The sequence below is a fragment of the Bubalus bubalis genome, chromosome 4 (assembly GCF_019923935.1).
Source record: "Bubalus bubalis isolate 160015118507 breed Murrah chromosome 4, NDDB_SH_1, whole genome shotgun sequence".
NCBI lineage: Eukaryota > Metazoa > Chordata > Mammalia > Artiodactyla > Bovidae > Bubalus > Bubalus bubalis.
The window spans coordinates 93,245,302-93,256,868 of record NC_059160.1 but is presented as its reverse complement, the minus strand read 5'-3'; the positions used below and the strand labels follow the sequence as shown (position 1 = coordinate 93,256,868).

Sequence of the window (11,567 nt, the reverse complement as noted above, 5' to 3'; positions counted from 1 at the left end):
TCTGGTATTCCCATCTCTTGAAGAATTTTCCAGTTTGTTGTGGTATGGCCCACCAAAAAGATTAAGGGCTACAGATACAAATGGTGGGTAGATAAACTGAATTCAGGAGTGCAAAGAAGTGGCCAGAGAGATAGTAAGAAATTCAGAAGGCGATGTCAGGAGGTTAAGGAAATCATCTTTCAAAACAGAGGGAGTATCCACTCTAATATTGCAGGAGGTCAGATAAGAAAAAGCTTGAAATGGTCTACCAGATTTGGCTTTCAGTTGATCATAGATGGCTTTAATAACTTCTGTGACTGGTGGCTGGGGTCAGAATAGATAGGATGAGATGAAAATAGAGAACGAATATGGCCTCTTTTCTGGGGGAAGAGAAAAAAGAGGGGTCAAGGATAATTTCCCTCCCTCCTTCCCTCTTTCCCTTCTTCCTTACCTTTTTTTTTTTTCTCTTTTATTTTTGTCTGCGTGACATGTGAAGTCTTAGTTCCCCGACCAGGGGTTGCACCTGTGCCCCCTCAGTGGAACTGCAGTGTCTTAACCACTGGACTGCTAGGGAAGTCCCCTTCTTTGCTTCTTTAAGGGAGGAAAGGTCTTGAGCAGCGATACAGATAGAGGGGAAAAATTCCTCCAAGGATGAAGGTGAGAGGAGCAGGACCAGATAGAGAAGCCAGTTGATGTAGTGAGGTTCTGAGCAGTGGAGTTCGGAGTGCAGCTGAAGGGCCTGACTCAGAGCACAGCGAGGGCCATATCCTAGAAGGAAGAGAAAAGGATGGGAATGGGTACAGGCAGCGGGTAAGGGGATGTTGTTAGGATGGTAGTGGCAGCCATGGCGGTCCCTTTGGGCACCAGGAGTTTATGATTCTGATGACTAGCAGAGGAGAGTGGTGGTGCATCTGGCCTCACGTTAGCTAAGAAGACACTGCTACTTCCTTAGCCTGGATCACTCTCCTCCTTTATGGGGGCTTGGAAGCCTTCCTTGACTGATACCTCCACTCTGCCCTTTCCCAGTACACGCCTCAGTGCCCCATTCCCTTTTTGCCTCAGCACAGAGGCCAAAAGCTCCCCTTGGCTCAGTGTCTGTCTGTCTGTCTCTTGTCGTCAGAGAGAAGGTTCAAGGAAGGAGGTGAGGAGGCGATGGGAACACATGTGAATCTGTAAAACGGGTGGATTCTCCCTCAGGACTGTCCCCCAGCTCTCAGGACAGGCTGTGCCCACAAGGGGGTGCTCGGCCAGAGAAGGCCTGCGTGGCACCATCTGGGCAAATGGCCCAATTGGCAGGCTGGTAGCAGGGCCCTCACTCTGGTCAAGACCTTTGCTCCCTGCTCAGATGGCCCTGGGCTCCGTTGCCATGGCTGCTCTTTAGTTTGAGGTAAACAGAGCTCTTCCTCCTCCTGTCCAGACACCTAAGTGTCCCTCTGGGGAAGGGTTGGAATTTCAAGCGTCCAGGTGTCCCTCACTCCCCTTCCCGGAAGGCACGAGGGCGGTGAGTCATGCATTTAGGCCCTTCTCCACCCCCTCACTGCTCTCAGGCGCCCTGCTTCCCCCTCCTGCCCCACCTGGGTCTGGAGAGAAATTGGGGAGGATAGGGTGAGGGCTGGATCTTGCTATCAAGCTGGGTGTGGGGTGGAGGGCAGAGCCTTCCTGTCCTCCCATCTAGGGGCCTGGATCCTGGGGCCTGCCTGAATCCAATCCCTGGAATCAGTGAGAACAATTACAGCTTCTTTCCTCCTTATCTGCTGGATCCTTATGGCCTGGGGTGAAAGAGAGGAGAGGACAGAAAAAACAAATGTGGAGGAGAAGAATAGGGATCAGAGCAGAGAAAATGATTCACCTGGATAGAATTGACTCTTGGAACCATTCATTCATTCACTCATTCACTCATTCTCTCATTCTGTGGATCAAACAAATTCCTGTGCTGGGTGCTGAGGGAAATAGAAACTTGCAAGACAGAACCCTGTTATGTTTTTTTTTTTTCCCTGATGTGGTCCATTTTTAAAGTCTTTATTGATTTTGTTACAATATTTCTTCTTTTTTAATGTTTTGGTTTTCTGGCCATTAGGCATGTGGCATCTTAGCTCTCTGACCAAGGATTGAAACTTCCCCCCACGCACTGGAAGGCAGAGACTTAACCACTGGACTGCCAGGGAAGTCCCACCACCCTGATTTTGAGGAAGTGCCTTACAGCGGGTGTGAAGGCCCTGGATTGGAATCTGGGGGCCCTGGCTTGAGCCCCAAATACCACTGGATGGGCAAATCACTTCTCTAAGCCTTGGGTTCCTCGTCTGTGAATGAGGATAACCATACTGAGCTCCCAAGGTTACTGTGCAGATCAGATGAGATGAATATGGACGCCTGCTTCATTCGCCCTTGTCCACTGCCTGTCAGATGCCTGTGGCTTGGGTTTACAATCAGGGAGGGGTGCTCAGACAGGTATAACCCAGCCCAGGGAGTAACAAAGGTCGGTTCTTGGGGTCTCTGTGGGAGGGGCCACTTCCTACTGTGCAGACTGTGGGTGGTGGTGTGCGGAGGTGCCTGGTGTGTGATTTTCATTCAGTAAATGTTTGCAGAGTGCCCGGGGTGTGCTGGAGCCAGGGCCTGCAGGAAGGGTAAGGTTTCAGCAGGCGCAGGTGCCAAGGATGGCGGCAGGAGGGACAGGCAGAGCCCTGGGGCTGGGGCAGGAGGCAGCTAGTGCCAGGTAGGAAGGACTCAGCTCCATCCTTCATGAGGCGCTTGACCTTTACTCTGAAGGCAAAGGAAGTTCTGAGCTGGGGAGTGACAGGATCAAAGTGGTGTTTGTAGAACAGTCTGGCTGGGCCCTGGGCCCTGGGCCCTGGGAGAGGACAACTTGGAGCAAAGCAAAGCGAGCTCAGTGTGGAGGCGGAGGGGGGCTGGGCCACAGGGAAAAAGCCTACGTGTCTAGGAGCCTCAGGCGAGCAGTGAGGTCACCTCTCCCCCAACTCTGCGGGGAGGAGGAGGGGGTTCATGGCTGCACGTCTCTGTCCCTGGGGCCCCTTCTCACCTGCTTGCGAGAAGGCGGGAGGGAACATGGCAGGGAGTTGGAGAATTTCTCAGGGCCACAGACAGCAAGGAACACTGCCTCTTCTCTCCTCCTTCCTTCACGGAAGCCAGGGCTCCACTCAGGGGGGAAGGGGGACAGACTGGAATCAGGATTGGGCTCCCTGCTGGGTCCTGCTCCAATACTCCAAGAAAGAGGGTGAGTCAACTGCCATTTTTGAAGCTGGAGAAGTAGTTGATGGTGGCAGAGAGAGGGAAAACCCACAGGCCACAAGAAATTCACTGTCCTGAATGTCCAAAGTTGCTGCCTGCAATACAGTGCTGTCCAGCCCCGGGACCTAACTTTCTTGGGAGGGAAATTTCTGGCTAGGGGCTGGCTGATAGGAATCCAAGACACTTAGCCTTTGTTGGCATCAGCGATCCTGGCCACCCTTTGCTCCAACTTCATTTCCGGATGGACCACCCATGCTGGGGTGACTCAGGTATATGGCCCAGGCCTCCCAACCCCCAGGGCTGACTCAGCCTGAATTCCGGGGAATGCGGAGATAGCTCTCCCCAGCTCTCCGGGGGTGGAGAGATAAGGTTTACGGCTGGTTCTCTGCAAGGTGGTGCGGACATCCCTCCAATTGCATTCTTCTTGGGCCTGACCTTGTGTTACACAGACTTTTCCAGGAATTTCAGGCATTTCAGCACCATATTCAGAAATCTGTTCCTTGGCACCTCCTCCCCCAGGAGGTCTCCTCACCAGCCAGGCTGTGGCTTGCTCTTGTCCCCTAGAGGCACGCTGTTCCCACTCTCCTCTGGGCCTTGGACTCTGGGCCCCATGTTCCACTGTAGGTCTGAGTGAAAAGAGATCCCCCCGCCAACCCCTCACCGCTCCTTTTGCAAAGGAACATCCCCTCCTTTCCTTTTCCCTCATTCTACTCCTCCTCCTTGCATCAGCCGGTCCTTCCTTCAGTCTAGCCTTTTCTCCCTTTCAATACTTAAACTTCCACTTAATTTAATATTTATTTTCATTTTATCTCCAGGTCACATTCTCTATATTAAAAAATAGTCATATAATAACAATAGATGGAGTATAACCTTTCAAAATTGTGACTATATTATATATGCCTTTAACTTGTATGATATTGTACAGCATTAAAAAAGACTTTGTGAGTATTGGGACTTCCTTGGTGGTCCAGTGGCTATGACTCCAGGCTCCCAATGCAGGGGGCCTGAGTTCCATCCCTAGTTGAGGAACTAGATCCCACATACCACAAGTAAAGATCCCACGTGCCACAACTAATACCTGGTGTGGAGAAGGCAATGGCACCCCACTCTAGTACTCTTGCCCGGAAAATCCCATGGACGGAGGAGCCTGGTGGGCTGCAGTCCATGGGGTCGCTAAGAGTTGGGCACTACTGAGCGACTTCACTTTCACTTTTCACTTTCATGCATGGGAGAAGGAAATGGCAGCCCACTCCAGCGTTCTTGCCTGGAGAATCCCAGGGACGGGGGAGCCTGATGGGCTGCCGTCTATGGGGTCGTACAGAGTCAGACACGACTGAAACGACTTAGCAGCAGTAGCAGCAGCCAAGTAAATAAATAAATATATATATACACACACACACTTTGTAGATATTGAAAAAATTTGGATTTAGGGAAAAATTATATATGATCATACTCCACTTCCTGCATCCCCTACACTGTCAGAGAAAAAAGTGAACTTTACACACTTTGAAAGATGGGATGCACAGAGAAAGATACACCCAAGTAACAACACAGAGACCAAACAGCAGACATGTCAGAAGCACAGATGAGACAGCTCAGGGCTCACAGCAGAGAGGAGGAGTCACAAAAACACTCAAGCTTTGAAATACCATCGCTGGGGCCTTATTGAAAGGGAGAAAAGACCAGACTGAAGGGAGGACTGGCTAATTCAAGGAATAGCAGGAGCAGAAATCAGTGAAGTAGGGCGGTGATGCTCCTTTGAAAGGGAGGAAGGCATTACATTGGAGAAGGAAATGGCAGCTTGCTCCAGTATTGTTGCCTGGAGAATCCCGTGGACAGAGGAGCCTGGCAGGCTACAGTTGATGGGGTCGCAAGAGTCGGATGTGACTTAGCGATTAAATCATCACATCAAGGCATTACTTAAAGGAGCTGATGCTGTTTTGTTCAAGGGTTGGTATTGCAGGGAGGTAGCATTGGAGAAGGAGATGGCAACCCACTCCAGTGTTCTTGCCTGGAGAATCCCAGGGACGGGAGAACCTGGTGGGCTGCCGTCTATGGGGTCGCACAGAGTCAGACACGACTGAAGCAACTTAGCAGTAGCAGCAGCAGCAGCAGACTCTGGAGAGCAGGTGAGAGTGGACTTACCACAGGAGCCCCTTAACGGAGGAGAAGGAGGCAACAGACAGGGGTTGGGTGAATTCTTGGGGAGACTTTATAGTTTTCACCCATCAGAGCGGTAGTTTTTTTTTTTAACTTAAAAAAATCTTTTTATTTTATATAGGAATAGAGCCAACTAACAATGCTGTGATAGTTTCAGGTGGACAGCAAAGGGACTCAGCCATATATATATACATGTCTCCATTCTCCCCCAAACTCCCCTCCCACCAGGGTGCCACATAACACTGAGCGGAGTTCCCTATGCTCTCCCATAGGTCCTTCTTGGTTATCCACTTTAAATAGAGCCATGTGTATGTGTTGATCTTCAACTCCCTAACTATCCTGTACCCCTATCCTTCCCAGCAGTAGTTCTATATGGGGACTGCACAGGGGTAAAGAAAATCTCTTGCAAACATTAGCATTATAGAATTGCCCAAATCAGGTGTGATTTCAAGCTTAATGTTTTCTCCAAGGCATTGCAATCACTTTGGGAAGATCAAAGTTCTAAAAACAAAATGAATTTAAATGTCATTAACAATAAAATGTAATTTCAAGGAATTTTGAAAATAAATGGGACTGCTCCTTCATTGCACAGATGCAACAACTATAGCTCTGAGAGGGGAAGTGACCTGTCTCAGATCACACGGCAACTTAGAGACTGAGCTGAGACTGGAGCACAGGTTATTTGATTTCCCAGTTTAATCCGCTGCGGCTGTATGTTGTTTCAAGAACTGTTGAAAACAATTCTTAAAATGAAAAAAAAAAGAATTCTCCTGACAAAGCCTGGAGCACTTTGGAGGTGGTGGAGGAATCTGCAAAAGTGAAAGGTCTTCAGGGTGTGTCAGCTCGCGGGATTTGTGGGCTGGGCAGGGACTGGGAGCAGGAGGTCAGCTAGCCAGGGAGCCCGCTCTCAGCTGTCCCGGGGTTCCTAAGCCTCCACAGATCAGCAGGGAAACTTCTGCAGGCCTTCTGGAAGTCATCTTCCTTTGTCAGAGGTGCTGGCTGATGACAGCGAACGCTTTCATGCTGGCCTGGAGGGTCTGTACCCTATCCCCTGTGTCTCTGTGTCTGGTTAGACTCACGATGGGGAAGCCCAGCAGGACTGGGAAAGCTAACTGGGTTTCGGAGCCAGAAGAGTTGGGTTGGCTTCTGATCCTGACACCTAGGTGCTACGGGACCTTACAGAATGGATCTAAAGTTTCTAAACTTCTGCATGTTAATGTATAAATAAGACTAGCTGTACTTTCCTCATAGGTTTAATTGTGAGGATTAAATGGGGTTATAAAAAGTCTATGATTCAGGGAGTGCCTGGCATATGGTAAGACCCTGAAGGGATGGGGAGAGAGGGAGGTGTAAGGCAGACAGGGCCCAGTTCTACTGTTAGAGCACAAGGTATTCTTAACCTCGATGCTCAGTTTCCTCAGCTGTAAAATGGAGACAGTGCTGATTTCATAGTTTCTCTAAGGATTAAAAGCTGTCATTACTGCCTTAAGGAAACTCCTAAGTCATTGGGTGGGTACTTACACCCATGCCCAACTCTGGGAGACCAGATCAGAGTCCTGGATGGGAAACCCGGGGAGAAGTCTGAGAGGGAAAGTCTGGGAGGGCTTCCTGTAGGAGGTGTTTGGAGTGGAGCCAGAGAGAGAGTCTGGTGAAGAAACCAGGTGGAGAGAGTTTGTGTAGGAGCTGGCTGTCATATGAAATAGGGTCAGGCTGTGGGTGGGGAGGGGTGGTTGGAGGTGGAGGGTTCTTGCGGCTGCAAATGTGGGGGTCATGGAAGCCATGGACCCATGGGACTAGGAGGAGGCCTGGAGACTCTGACTTCTGCAGCGGGATACTCCTGAGCCAGAAGCTCTGATCCGGTAGGGAAATGGCCCTCTCCTTTGTCTCCCAGGGCTTCCCTTGAGGCTCAGCTGGCAAAGAATCCGCCTGCAATGTGGGAGACCTGGATTCCATCCCTGGGTTGGGAAGATCCTCAGAGAAGGGGAAAGGCTACCCACTCCAGTATTCTGGCCTGGTGAATTCCATGGACTGTGTAGTCCATGGGGCTACAAAGAGCCGGACACGACTGAACCACTTTCACTTTTGTCTCCCACGTTATGGAGGCTGTTTCTGTGCTTCTCTTAGCTTTCCAAGATGATCACCTGGGAAACCAAGGAAGGAGAGAGAGGGCAGTACAGGAGCAATGCCTTGGGGAGCCCTGGCCTCAGGCTGGAATTCTGTTGGGAATGCAAAAACACATACTGCTTTGTGTTGCCATAGAAGCTTGCCTAACACTCCTTGGGGCTAAACAGGTTCCAGCTGGCTGGGCTGGCTGGGACCAAGCCCAATTCCACCTTCCAGGTCAGCAGCTTTGTCACTAGACCTAGGGTGGTATCGCTGTGATCTGTTTTGGAGTTGTCTTAGCCCTTAGAGACCAAGGAGTCCCGGAAGGTATGTTGGATATTGGGTGGTAGGTAGTACAGACCTGACCTGACCTGAGCTGCTCTCCTACCCTCTCTAATACACACACACACACACACACACACACACACACACACACACAATGGCATAGACTGAGCAGTGATTAGTGAATTCATTCATCATATGTTGGAAGGTGCTTTCTAAGCACTTTCTAAGGCTGCAGATATAGTAGTCAGTAAGGCAGTCAAGGTCTCTGCTCTCATGGGCTTTCTTTTTTTGGGGAGGTGTCCCCTAGGTCTGTTTGGATTACTAAGTAGGAGAGGTCATTTAGATGTTCAGTAAATGAATATAATATATATTTTTTGGATTACTAAATAAAAGAAGAAAAATTTTGGGGGTTCATTTCTTCTGGGTTATTCACACAGACTCTATAAGAAAGCATCACTGAAAACAGCATGCCCAGGCTTTGGACTTACCCCAGACTTGAGGTCAAATCTTAAAGGACCTTTAAATTTCTTATCTGTAAAATGGGGTAATGTTACCTTCCTCCTGGGTTATTTTATGATTATAAATATGTAAGAGATCTGACACTTTGACCATTAGTGGAAACCCAGCAAATGAAAGCTGACATCATTATCACCATCATTTATTTCCCACATCACCACCTTCATCATCATCAAGGATGGGAGGGAAAAGAGCCCTGGGTTGGGAGCTGGGGAAGCAGAATGGGTGTTGTGGGCAGAGCTCAGTTTGCATGGCTGGCTTCCTTGGAATTGGATTTGCAAGCTTCTGTTTTGCATTGCAGCAGAGTTTTGCATGTTATCCCTTTATTACAATCCCAGAGACTCCTTCTTATACTCGCAATCACCACCTCTCTCTAGTTACCCTCAACCCTTCTGAACAATCGCTCTCTGCCTTGTGAACACCTCCCATGGGCTGAGTGGACACTGCAGAGGACACAGAGATGCATGAGACATGGTTCCATCCTTCAAGGACTTCAATTTTCACCAGGCAAATGAGTCAAAGTGGGTGTGAACACAAGTTCCATGGGCTGCTGGTCCTGAAGATGGTGAAGGAATGCGGAGGCGATGAGAGTCGAGCTAACATTGATTGAAAATCTACAACTGTCAACTTACCTGATCGTCAGACCAGTCCTTAGGTAGTTGCATTTTCAGCTGTGGAAAAGGAACCTCAGAGGGATTAAGTAGTGTGCCCAGCTTCACACAGTTGGGAAGTGGTTACAAAATTCTTTTGATAGCATGCAGTATCCTCTGGCCTTTAGTCACACTGGCTGCAGTAGCACATGCATCAACAGGCTTGGTCAGTCCCACCAGTGAGGAGTCCACCGCGTTCAGTCCAGTCTTCTTCAGAGCTGTGTGGACTTGGGCACTTACCCATCCTTGCCTGGAGGGATAAACTTACAAACTCTTTGCAAGTTTCCATGAGGTGAAGTTCACAGTGCACATAGTAGGTCTTAGAATGTGTGTCTGGGGCCCTGCCAACCCATCTATTGAACTTCTGCCACCACTTCCCAGGTGACAATGCAGACTTCACTTGTCCAAAGCTTGAGCCTTGGGGAAGTCTTTTCTCGTAGCCAGCAGAAGTCTCTCTCTGGGGGCTCCTTCCTGCTGGTGCTGGTCATATCCCAGGGGCCATACAGATGAATTGGAGAAGGGAATGGCAACCCACTCCAGTATTCTTGCCTGGAGAATCCCATGGGCAGAGGAGCTGGCAGGCTACAGTCCACGGGGTCACAAGAGTCAGACACGACTTAGCGACTAAACGGCAACCACCACCACACAGATGAATGTCCCTTCTTCCTCTGGCAGTCTGTGCCTCTTCTCCAGGGAGCATGCTCTCAGTGCCAGCTACCTAAGAGGTCTGCAGAATGTGGTGTGCATTCATCTCCTTACCCCAGACATCTCTTTGCATTGGCTCCCATGTGTCCAGGTCCCTCGTCAGAGTCAGACAAGAGCTAAACCCTGTTCTCCAAGCATGGCATGATGGGAGGGGAGAAAACAGGTTCTCCCAGATTTGGATCTCCTGTTGAGGACCACAGAGGATTTCATGGTGGCCTCATCACCCTGTTGCTGGTGTGAAGGTGTGTGTGTGCGTGCATGTGTGATAAACAAAGATCAGGTGATGCGTGTAAACTGTGTGTGTTCAGGGGGAGAGTCTACACATTTCCTCTGCAGCATCTTCTCTGGGTGGATGCCCTGCCAGACAGAGGTTGGCTCAGGGATGGGAATCAGACATGGATACTGGTGGATGCTGTCCTGTCTGCAAGAAGCTGCGGTCTGACTCTAAGGTCCAGCAGCTCGTGGTGAGTGTGAGCTGCAGTCTGCTAGAGCAGAAGGTGCTAGGGTCAGAAGGGAGCTACTGGAAGTGCCTCTGAGTCACCTTCTCGCTTCCCTTCATGTTGGACTCGGCCAGGCAATCAACTGCCATATCCTGTTGGTTCTTTCTTCTTACCAGCCTCTCACCACCCTGCTCCAGGCACCCCATAAGCCTTCTCTCTTGTGCTGCAATAGCCCCCTGTCTAGTCTCTTGCCAGTTTTAGCCCCTACTGTCTAACCTACACATTGCAGCCCCCTGAATCTTCCTAAAGCACTGCTTTAACCGTGTCTTCCTCCCGGCCCACATCTTCCTTGGCCCTGTGACCTATAGGATAAGCTGTCTGGCCTTCAAAACCCTCAATCCCATCCCCTCCTCCACACCTGGCCTTGCTTTTTCATAGATACCTGTTCTTATCCAATAACTCACTGCATTTTATAGATTTATTTTCTAAACTCACTTGCATCAAGCCCAAACTCATTTTGTTTTTTTTCAAACTCATTTAAAACAGCTCTTCTCATCCTCTAAATTCCTATATCCTATGTCTGAAACACTTATTTATCTGAGATCAATATTTCCTTGATAAGTAGAGGAGGTAGACTTTGACCGGGCAGGATTTATATTTATACAACGGCTGGGTACACCAATATCTTTATACCCCTATAGTCTCTATATTTCCATATCTCCTTTGTGTACATTGGGATTACAGTGAGTAGCGAACATCCGTTGTTTTTACCTGCCCAGCATCTCTTCCTCTTCTTTTGGTGAATTATCTTCTTCTGCCCTTCTTCTATAGAGTTTGGGAAGGGCTGACCACCTTGTCCTCTACCTGGCTCACAATCTGGTATCCCAGTCCCCCTGCTACTGTGATTGGTTCCAGGAGGAGCACGTGACCTCAGTCAATCCAATGGGAGTCAGTTTTGGAACTTAAGCCATAAAGACTGGGAAAGTGGCTCTCCCTTGGTTGCCATCCTTGCTGCAGCATGGACATGGTCATGGTCAGCTGAGAAGGAAGCCCATAGAGAAGGAAACAGTCAAGGGAAGGAGAGAAAATCCGATGCCATCATCAAGTCCCTCATCTGGCTATACCAAAGCCAAATAAACATCCCAAACCTCCCAATTATGTAAGCAAATAAATGCTATTTCATGCTTAAGCCCATTTGACTTGGGTCTCAGTCACTTGCAGTCAGGAGTCCTCAGCAATAATGAGTACCTGGGTGTCTTGGTTTGGATGATTTAGCTGTGTGTGTACAGGCACTTGTGTGTGTGCATTGAAGAGTGGCATGCATGTGGCTGTGATGGGTGGGAGAGGTGGCACTATTCACGCTTGGACGGTGTGTGTGTGTCTAAGGGGGGAGGGCAAGGGGCTGACTAGCTGTTAGGATCAGAGGGGATGTATGCACACAGGGTGGGCATGTGAGTGGCTGTTTGTCCTTAACTCCTGTGTG

General features: G+C 49.4%; 1 long non-coding RNA gene across 2 annotated transcripts; it reads left to right on the top strand.

Annotated features, from left to right (window-relative positions):
* Positions 1-6,021: 6,021 nt before the first annotated feature.
* Positions 6,022-11,276, top strand: LOC123333104. 2 transcript variants are annotated; one of them, XR_006640903.1, is made up of 2 exons: positions 6,022-6,420; positions 11,000-11,276. It is a non-coding gene; the product is annotated as an uncharacterized LOC123333104 (long non-coding RNA). The 2 variants fall into 2 exon arrangements; XR_006640904.1 differs by lacking the exon at positions 6,022-6,420 and adding an exon at positions 8,168-9,886.
* The last annotated feature ends 291 nt before the right edge of the window (positions 11,277-11,567 follow it).